Here is a 9,603-nt window from a genome sequence, read left to right as displayed (position 1 = left end):
ATTAGGGGAATATATGTACGAAGTTATCTAGGATATTGCACGAAACACATGAAGTGAATGTATAACTACACAACCAATGTATAATATCAAATCATATTTAGGCTAGACCGGTGCCAAGGCCTCCTCATCATAGATGTGACATCAATTTTACAACCGCACGAGATACTAAGTAAGGGTGGGGGCGGTAGCCGGTTAGCGCTTGAATGCATAATCACACAACCTTTACGTACAACACAACAAACTTAAAGAAAAGCTCTTATTTTAAAGCTTCATTTTTTCCCCAAAATAATACTTGTGTGTGTGAAGGAGAGATCAAATAACAAAAACTACTTTTAGGGTTGACGGTATGTCGGTATGCATACTTATGGGCTATAGGAGGATGCAATATCGATGGGAACACTACCCCACTCTTAGCCCCACATATTTTCTTCTCCGATCAACTTTTTTTAGAACGACAACTTTCATATGTGTTAGGTCATTGCACTCTCCAATTTGAAGAGCCCCGTTGACCCAATCTGGCCAGATTATGATGTTTTAACCGGGCTCAAGATGTCTTCAAAGTTTGGCTAGTGCATTCCTCCAGAAAACCATACCATCAGTTGCATACTTGACAGTCATTGTAATAATCGGCACCTCCTAACACCCGTTTGGTTTGATTTGACCATCAAATACACATCCTCTTTACTGGCCATATTCTTGATTGCTATCCCCTAATAAGAAACAGCCCACAACTACGGTCCACAATCCACACGTCTATTAATTCTCATATTGGGCTTCAGCACTTTTGTACTGTTGTTGATCCCTAAAGCCCAATACCCCAGCCTATCAGCCTATGTACATAAGCAGCCATCTATAGTCTATAGTCTATACTCTATACGGTTCACAACTAACTTAAATAGCCCACAACCCAAACTACTCTAATACTCATGCATTTGTAAATTGAATAAAATCATTGGAATATAATAAAAAAACTTAACAAGTACAAAAATAAACCCTTTGTAAAAGCGTATACATGCCAATGATCCTCAGTTCATGTGGTTGATGTGAGACACTCAAAGACTTCATTAATACTAAGGGGAGGTGTTGGGTTCAAGTCCCACCAATGATTTTGCACAACCAAATCATAACAAAGTAAAGTCTATTTAAAAATTTAATTGTTTCACAATAAAAAAAATCCTTTTACTTAAGGCCCAAAAGTTTTCCGCCTTCGATCTAAAAAAAATTAATGAATCACTAAGACGGTCCTGCTAATTTCATTGGATTATGTAATAATAAAAACGTTCAGAAGAACAACAAGCCTTGTGTCTTTCACATGTGGTGCAAAATCATTTTTTTACTCCAGCATTTTGGTATAATACGCACGCTATAACTAGTTACAAATTGTATATAACCTTCACTCGTAATTACACATACATGATAAAGTAATCTTTTTTATTTTAGCTTTTTTAAAAATAAATTTCTAACTTCTGAGACTCAAACCTGTCATCATTGGATTATTTAAAAGATAATTTGTCTCTACCACTAAACTATCAACCTCATGACAAAGTTATATTCTTGTTAACTTCACATTAATCCACCTTTAATTAACTTAATCATTTGACCTTATCTAGACCGGCCTAATTCACGTATTTGTCAATTTTAGAACAAGCATGGAAGAAACATCAATGACAATGATTTTGTCGATTTTTGAATTTTTAAGGTTTACCAAAAACATCAAGCTCGTTAACGTTCCAGACAAGAGTCATACAATTTATACGTGTTACAAAGTTGTTGGTCCATTCATTGTCTTTAACTTTTCACTAGATTTTGGTGGTCCCCACACGTTTCTTTTAGTGGACTACTGGACTTCCATTTTAATGGTATGACGCGTGTTAGAATATATATATAAAACTAGTTTGAGCTCGTGTATTACACGGGTAATTGATGAAAAGTTTCAACTTTAACCATTAAGTGAAATATATTCAACAAATTGATCATATATTATTAATACAATTACTATTAACATTAAAATTACAGAAATTAGATAACTAAGATTACACAAATATGTTACAAATAAGTAAAAACTTCATTTTACACTACATTTGTGATTGTATTTGTAGATATACATTGTTTAATAAAAATCAAAATTTTTTGTCTATGTCTGCTTGTAACTCTTAATATGTTATAGGTCTGCTTATAACTCTTGATATATCCACGTATAGCTGTCCGTGTGACAAAAAAGGTTCTCTAAATACATACTAACTCTAGATAAATGATAATATATCCATGAAATTATTAAAAAAAATCATACAAATAAAATATCATAGCTTTTAATCAATTAATATGATGTCATTTGAGAACATCTGCTCATGTTTATCCAAACAAAAAAACATGATTATCCCAAAAATCATATTACCTACACTTTGATGTTATAATCATCATTAGAATCTTAAAAATTTGAACTTAATTGATCATGATAAATTTGTTGTCATTAATATTCCGTGTATGATAAATTTTTAATTGATTTTATATTTTATAATTAAAAATTATATAATCAAGCAACATAAAAACCAAAAATTAAACTATAAGAAAATGATTTGTTTCATTTCATATGAATGTATTTGCCAAAAAAATGACAAATACATATTAACCTTATAACCATGTTCAAATAATAGTGATTATTCTGAGTTAGAAGAATTTTAAAAGATTTAAAGTTGCATAAAGTGAAGGTAGTGATTCTTATATATAATAGTTGGAAGTAGGACTGTCACTTTTACCCGTAACCTAAAACCCAACCCAAGAAAACCTGTACCCAAATCCAAACTAACCCGACCCGAGAAACTCGAACACAAGAAAATACTAACCCGAACCTAAAATGAAGCAATTCGGGTTGGTTCTTGGTTCAGAATTCTAAGTTTCGGGTCAAAAAAAATAAACTTTTAGTTTTTAAATCATATATATTTTTATGTATTAAAAGCCAAGGCTTAGTCGTTGGCGTTATAAGGATTTAGTCTAAGTCGATTGTTTTCATTCCACATATAATGAATCGATTGTTTATTTTTATTATTTTGAATATAAACCATAATAAGCACTTTAATTATGTACTAACCAACATGTAAAACTAACATAACCTCGATTCGTTGTATTAATAAAAATAATAAGTTAACATAATATAGGAATTGTGTAAATAACTGATGAATACGATATTCTAGGTTTCAATATCCTAAATGATTTTTGGAAAACGAAAATAATGGAATGGGATTGAAACCAATGTTTTCACGACCGGATCGGACCGGCCGGTCCAACCGGTTGGACCGGGATTCGGTGGCATCAACGGTCCGGTTAAGCATAGTGACTCGCTTTTGAAAATCCGGTCGGTCGAGAACGGTTGAACCGGGAACCGATTTCGCGATCGAACCAGATATAGAGAGGAATCACCGTTGCAAAGACTTTCTGTATCGGATCTTCAAGTGGAATGGGGGAGAGAAGGATCGGATCTGAACATAGAACTAAAGGGCCAGATTGGAATGTGATGCAGCAATGAGTTGCAAAGATTATGGGATGAAGATGGTTCACATGTTTGTTGCTGCAGATTGAAGAAGACGACCCAAGAAATGAAGGATATTTAGGGTTTTTTATTAACTTTAAAATGGGCTATCTATTGGGCTAATATTTATGAATTATGGGCTCACACATTTTAAAGTAATGTCATATTGTCATGGGTAACAAACTCATACTCATATACATATAAAATCCGGTTCTTAAATCCGGTTCAACCGGTCCGACCGGTTCAACCAGTGAACCAGTAAGGTGTCCGGTTCGACATTCGATCCAGTTTTGAAAACATTGATTGAAACAGTTTTTTTCGTTTAAAATATCAAATGTTTTTAATTAGGTAATTTATCTTATAAGACATATTAAATTAAATATATTTGAATATATAGAAAAAGTATAAATTAAGTCATAAAAAATATATTTCTGAAGAATTTTGGTCTAAGTTATTAAAGAAAATATTAAAAACTAAATATTGATCTTCTTATTGCTAACACCATTTATACTACAAAAAAAGTCATATAAATAGATGACAGATAGTTCGTAGAATAAATCGTTATACATATTGATTATAATTATACTACTCAACTTTAATGATTTAATGCTAAACATCAAGATATATATATATATATATATATATATATATATATAATATTTATACAAAATGTTTGTAGAAAATTAAGAAAAATACATATTTTATGAGTTCAAATGCATATGAGAAAATTTTAAATCTAAATTTGAAACCAATCTTATATAAAAAAATAATGTACTACTGTTTGAATCTCTGCTTAAAAACAATTTGTAGTTTACCATATAAATCCAAATTTTTCGATAATAATGCACCTTTATTTTTATTTTTTTAATTTGCAATTACTTGAGACTTTTAAATTTTATTATAACAGGTTTGCAACTTCAATTTTGATACTTTTCTTATTTCACCAGTAATGTTAATGAATGAATCAGTTAGTATTTACATTTAGGGGGTGTTTGGCCTATCTTTTTTAACAAAGCTTATAGCTTTTTTTACAAAATAAATATAACTTAGTGTTTGGTTTAGCTTATGTGAAGATGGTTTTTTAGCTTATTTAAAAAAGCTTATTTGTGTAAGGTTGTAAGTTACTTATTTGTCCTCAAAAGGTGATTGATTAGTAATTGTTGAAGCAACTTATTACTCTAACAATTAAAGAACGATGGATTTAACAACTTATTAACACATAATTAACTTGTAGAATATAAGTTATGTAAGGCCCCACTACCGGTGCCTCACATTGGATGTTGGATTTACTCATAAACGCAGTTCTAAATATCATAGTTAATTAAAACATTCGCGGAATATAAAAACTTTCATAATCAAATCATAACTTGTCTTAAAACAACATCTTGTCTTTCAGAATAAACAAAACATAAAACTTAAGCGTCTTGAGTCTCCGATGCCAGCCTCTTATTCAATGCCACGTGTCCCCCCAAGCGAGCTGCCTCAATCTAATCACCTGCGTGCATACTAAAAGTCAGCTATGCTGAGTGAGTTCTAGTTAATCAGGTAACGTACATTACATACACATATCATCCATACGTACATATTCGAATATACATATCCATACTTAACTAGTTACCTTTCTATCATACATACATACATACATACATACATACTACCACTTACCTCAGTACACCGAGAGTATGTTCATAGTCCACCGTCTATACCTATACTCAAGGTCGTGAACACGTAAAAGGTCCGCAGTCCTTACCTATGCTCACCATTTATGGTACGTGCAAGGTCCGCAGTCCTTCCCTATACCATCCTACATTAACAACACGTACAAGGTCCACAGTCCCTCCCTATGTTGTAACTTAATTCATAGCACGTACGAGGTCCACAGTCCTCCCCTATGCTACCACAATACAATTACAGCACGTGTAAGGTCCACAGTCCTTTCCCATGCTGACTCCTATCTGAAGTACGTATAAGGTCCACAGTCCTTAACTACGTTCTCATCTATCATCTATAATACGTATAAGGCCCACAGTCCTTAACTACGCCATCACATGCCAAGTCTAAGCCCAATGGAAGTTAGAGGGATTTGTCATCCTAACTTACTTCGTCAGACGTAGAACTCACATACTATTCCTGTACCTACATACACTTACTTCGCATATACAATAATTACATCATATCGTAAGAACACTCTAGGCGTTCTTCACATCATTCATTTAACAATCATACTCCTAGTCGGTACGTGCAATATCCGAAGATCGTTCACGCCCCGACAAGCATTCGTTCATAACGATCATACATCATCCATATATAACATTCATATCTTTATTTGCAACCTGACAGTACGCGCAATATCCGAAGATCGTTCGCGTACCGACAAGCAATCATTCATAGCTATCACATATATCACATATGGCATACACTTATCACTTAGGATAAATGTATTAACAAACACATCGAGTATGCACACAGCCCCGAAAACATAACAAGGAATGGGGCTAGAAACTCACCTGAATCCTGTTGCGCTCGTCGATAGTAGTTAATCCTTTCTTTAGCTGACACGGCTAACTGTATAATAATTACACGTATCAATTAACTATCACTACTCATATCATCTTTCTAGTCTTAGTTATTACCCACAACAAACGGGGGTCCGGGGGCAGCGGGGTCTAGGGGCGGCAACCCCTAGCAGGGTCCAAGGGGCAGAGCCCCTGGCTGGGGTCGAGCTGTATTTTCCATTATGATTTTATTTACATTAACTGTCTTAACGTATTTTCCATTAGGATTTTAATTTATTTCCTAATTCGTTAGCTCATTCCTCTTAACGTATTAAGTCTGATTCGCTATCTGATTCGTTACCGAACTTAACTTAAGCGGGCTTAGCTACTGGCGAAGTTAACATCAGCAAACTTAGCTAGTAGCGAACTTAGATACGACGAAGTTATACAACAGCGTACTTATATAACCAGCGAACTTATATACGAGCGAAGTTATTCTTAGCGAAGTTAAGCACTCAGCGAACTTGGCTTAGCGAAGTTACAGCTTGGCGAACTTGCTATGCTTAGCGAACTTAAACCTTTAGCGGACTTAGCTTTGCAGGCGAAGTTGCTCAGCAATAGTTACTGTTCGCTCCAAAAACCCCTTAATCATGATCGTTTCGTCGTGAAATCCTTGGATGTGACACGGATCAAACCCGTAAACGTTCTCATGTTCATTTTCGGATAAAACTTGACTCGAAAGCGCATAAAGTTTGGACCTTTAGATTAAAACGTTCAATAATAGGTCTAGGGTTTATTTTAAACGAGTCATACGCAGCTGCGAGTTCGTTAAGTTCGTTTCTAACATCAAGTTTACAACTCTACGTTCTATTTACACCCGATCTAATCTCGTTCTAAGTTTCAAGGTTAAACGTTAATAAAAACGTAAGCTTTAAGGTAAAAGACGTACCTTTAATGCTCGTTTGGATCTTGTTTAACTTGGTTATGAACTCTCAATCTTGTATATAGCTCGTGTAATAAAGATCTAATACCATCTAACGTTCGTTTGGACTCGGATCTCGCTCTCTCTCTCGGCGGCGGTATATGGTGTAGTGTATGTGTGTTTTTGAGTGTGTAGAGATTAGGATGGAAGAAATGAGGATTTTAGGGTTTTAGAATGATTTAAGGGGATATTTATATCCCTTAAAGCCCATGGACCTAAGGCTCATTCCCCTTAATCCATCTTAATTAGTCCACTTGAACCATCTTTGTTATTTACTACTTTTCTACCAATTCAAGTAAACGTTCCCCTTCATAAATAAATAATATATATAATATTATTCTTAGAAATTTCGGGATGTTACAAGCTAATTCAAACACTTAAAAATAGCTTATCAAATAATAGAAAATAAGCTATAAGCTACTTTAAAATATAATCATAAGCAGAAAAAAAGCTAGGCCAAACACCCCCTTATTTGTGTAAGGTTGTAAGTTACTTATTTGTTCTAAAATGGTGATTGATTAGTAATTATTGAAGCAATTTATTACTCTAACAAATTAAAGAACGATGGATTTAACAACTTATTAACACATAATTAACTTGTAGAATGTTAGCTAATTCAAACGCTTAAAAATAGCTTATCAAATAATAGAAAATAAGCTATAAGCTACTTTAAAATATAAGCATAAGCAGAAAAAAAAAAGCTAGGCCAAACACCCCCTTAATAAACATAAACTTGAATTCATATATTGAAATAATTTAAAAAATAAGAACTATATATGAAATTTATTGAAAAAAGGTGAGGAGTGCTATAAGCTTGACAAGTGGCAAAAGTTGTAGTCTTTTATTAGAATAGATAGATAGATTGGTAGGGTTGAAATAGTCTTTTGTATAGTAGGGTTCAAACATACATTTCACATGGGCGTTGAGAAGAGAAATTTTCTTTTGTCTTATATGTTAATGATCAAATAGGTTTATGATAATAAGTTTTTTTAAGTAAATTATATCAATTTTTATTTTTTCAAACAACAACTTTAATTAAATATCACAAACTAGCAAGAAATGTGGCAAACAAAACAACAATAATAAAACACATAAAAGGAATAATTATATAAATCTTTTCAACTAAATCTTTAATGGAAGATTTAATTTTTTATCTAGGAAAACGTCAAAGATTTAACTTCTTCGGTCAACTTACCAACCATAGCCTCCTTTCCTTCAAAGAGAAACTCGTTTCTTGCACTCCATATCAGTGGCAGATACAGAAAATTTAGCCAGTTGATGCAAAAAAAAGTTCAACCTAGAACTCGTTAATTCAAACTAAAACAAGTCTAACCAAAATGGGTCGGGCTAAACCGAAACGTGTCGGGTAAAAAATTTACAGTAACTAAACTTGGTCCGACAGAAGGTATTTTTCGTTTCAAAGACAAAAACCTTTCCATAGTTGTCATAGCTAAAAGCTCTACTGTACAAATAAAATTGATTACAAAGTTAAATAGTGTGGAACTCTAAAAAACTAACAATAATAATAAACGGTACACTCATACAATTAATAAATTAGAAAGCTAGAAACAAAATAATCATTCACCATAAGACAATAAAGATCACCCTAATATGTTCGTCTTTTGAATTTGAAGAAAATGACATTATTTTTTTTTAAACAGAAGATCGAAACTTGTTACTGGACTTGTAGTTGCTGAATTCAAATACAAAAGAAATAAATTAACAAGTGATTAACCACGAATCATGAATGTTTCTTTTATATTAGAATAAAATCAAGAATTTGAAATCACAATTCTGAGATGTCACATGTGAAGCTGTCATCACCCTAATCTGTTCGTCTCACACTAATTCCAAATTTTCAGTTAAAGTAGTTGAGCAATTAACTAATGTGGGCTTAATTATTATTGTTCATAACAAAATTAAATTTGGGGCACTAAAAAAGTTATGAATGGGTCACTAAAATTTTTATAGATGGGTCACTAGAATTTTTTTGGATGGGTCACTTGAGTCTTTGGACCTAATATATTACAAATACATAAAGAAAACTATGGACTCGAGTTGGTGCAAACGCTCCCCTGACCAAACATTGGATCCGCCCCTGTCCGTATGTACCATACAACAGCATAATAATCCCTTGGAGAACCCTCTTTGTATTACATAGAGGAGCTATTATATGACTAGGTCTCAAATCGAAAAAAAAAAGAAAAGAAATAGGAGAGGGGGGGGGGGGGGGGTACACTAGGTGCTAATAAATTGACACGTCTGATTTGCCACCAAGAACGAGATTAACAAATGCGCAGTCGTTTAATCCGGTTCATTAAAAAGGGGTTGCTTGCGAACTTGACCAGAATATTTCTTTGTGCTAAATCTTCCTGAGTTGCAATAGAGTCCACTATCCAAATGTCTATGGTATATGGTTTTGTTTTGTTTTTAAGAAAATACGAATTTGTTTTCAATGTTTAAGAAATATACATGTTTATTTTTTTTTATCATTAGGTTACTTATAAAACTTGTTACATTATTACCAAGTAATTAATCGATCGCATGAATAAAAACGTCAAAATGCATGCTAAGATATTTTAATCAATCAATCCTCCTTC

This window comes from Bidens hawaiensis, unplaced genomic scaffold (assembly GCF_021521415.1).
Source record: "Bidens hawaiensis isolate Kalapana, Puna unplaced genomic scaffold, B.hawaiensis_p1.1 tig00025714_1, whole genome shotgun sequence".
Taxonomy (NCBI): domain Eukaryota; kingdom Viridiplantae; phylum Streptophyta; class Magnoliopsida; order Asterales; family Asteraceae; genus Bidens; species Bidens hawaiensis.
Note: the sequence above shows the minus strand (reverse complement) of the source record.